This window comes from Euprymna scolopes, chromosome 27 (genome assembly GCF_053919585.1).
Source record: "Euprymna scolopes isolate OS-2025 chromosome 27, ASM5391958v1, whole genome shotgun sequence".
NCBI classification, from domain to species: Eukaryota; Metazoa; Mollusca; class Cephalopoda; order Sepiida; family Sepiolidae; genus Euprymna; species Euprymna scolopes.
In genome coordinates this window covers 47,568,304-47,570,249 of record NC_136508.1, presented here as the reverse complement: position 1 = coordinate 47,570,249, position 1,946 = coordinate 47,568,304, and the positions used below count along the sequence as shown (strand labels likewise).

The following is a 1,946-nucleotide window of genomic DNA, read 5'->3' as shown; positions in this document are numbered from 1 at the left end:
AATTAAGAAAACTGATCAGAAGAATAAATAAATGGCCAAGTTCAAGAAATGGGGCGTCTGTTATAAATATACATACATATATACATATATATATACATATATATATACACACAAACACACACATACATATATATATATATATATATATATATATATATATAAATGTATATAAAATAATAAAAGTTCATATTATAAGCTCTATTTCCTTTTCGGTTTTATTGAGCTTTTTATATCTTGCTGAGTTTATTTTACTTGTAAATATTAACTCTTTAATATTTATAATATATTTTAAGTTTACCATTTTGATTACCTTAGTAAACTTATTGTAACTTTTTATTATATATATATATATATATATATATATATATATATATATATATGGTCCTCTAACATAACTTGCCTCTTAGCTAATTAATAAATGTAGATGAGCACAGGTAGGCAGAGTTCATGCTATAAATATTATGGTGTAAAATTAAAATATTTATTTAAATAGAAAGGGGCTTTACAAAAGTAATGCTTTTATTTTTATTCCGAGTGAGAGTCTGAGATGATTACAAACTGCATCGTTATCATTATTAAACTAAAGAATCGCATATGTTCACAATGTGAGGCACTAATAAAGCAATCTCTGCCATAGACATTCGTTAAAAGCAGATATACGTCATTAAATTCTTGGAAAAACTACACTGAAGGTGGTGATGATTATACATAAAAATATTTTCCGAAGATTAGGTCGCATGTTTTAATGTCTTCACAGCCTTTACATTGGCAGTACAATAAGGCTTTACTTTTTGAAAGACTTTCGTATGATAAAGCCCCTTCCGCACACCTATGCGCAGCTGTTGTTCATCGCTGGCAAAAAGTCTATAGATAACGCTAATGACTATGCAAAAAGAAAAAAATGTGAAACGCACATGATCGCCCGTTTAAACGGTTCCCCCCTCATTTTCGTAGCTCAAAAACTCTTTGAGTTAAGGAAATAGGAAGCTGTATATAAATACACAGCTAATCAAATAGTTAAATCGTCCATTACCCCGGAGCAGAAATGGTACAGACAATGAGAGTGTGGGGATGCTCGACTGATATTCTTTTTATTTGCAGTATTTTAGAGAACACATATCTGGCTAGTGTCCATGACATCCCCAGTTCTTGGGTATTTATACTTTTGGAATGAGTTTAAAGATTTTAATGCCTGGCTTGCTCTTGGAAAAGGGTAAACGAAAAGTTAGGTTCTGTCACTCATTTTCGAACCGTTTGACAGGCATGCAGCTCATGTAATCTTGAAGCAGACATAATAGTCGGTATGATTAACATACACTAAATTATTTTTTCATATCCTTTTCTAGGATGCTTGTGGAGAATGATGTGCTCAGAAATCTGGAACTTACCTGTGGAATACCAGGAAATTCAAAGACATCCTTTTAAGGTAAGATTTACTATTATCATTTTTACATTAATGTATTCAAGACAAAGAAATCCCAAACCACGTAAGCATTTATAGACTAATAATCGCTATAAATAAGAAACAATCGTGTATATATATATATATATATATATATATATATATATATATATATATATATATATATATAACATTAGATTCAGCGCTGGATGACTCAAGGAAACACGGGTCAGTATATTTTTATTTTAAAGAATATATATATATGCCGTTTTCAATTTAGAGGTACCAAATTTGTAAATAAATATAAATTATTCCCAACTAGGATTTAGATAGAATGCGCTTTATTATAAACTAACGGGGGTACCCGGCGTTGCCCGGGTGTTTGGAGGTGTGTGTTGGTGGGGGATAGATTGAAATAACCCTGTTAACAAAAAAACGTTGACCGGTTGTTTGGAGGTGTAAAAGAAAAAAATAGTTTTAGTATAAAGGTACGTTTGACGCGGAGGTGGAAAGGGAATGGAAAAAAAACCTGCGACCTAACCAT

The 1,946-nt window shown here is 31.0% G+C and overlaps 1 long non-coding RNA gene across 1 annotated transcript in view; it reads left to right on the top strand.

Moving 5' to 3' along the window:
* LOC145248845 (uncharacterized) overlaps positions 1 to 1,482 on the top strand; it is a 437,292-nt gene extending 435,810 nt beyond the window's left edge. The window contains exon 2 of the long non-coding RNA XR_013863418.1: positions 1,347 to 1,482. This is a non-coding gene — a long non-coding RNA (uncharacterized LOC145248845). The remainder of the gene's footprint in view (positions 1 to 1,346) is intronic.
* Positions 1,483 to 1,946: the final 464 nt, after the last annotated feature.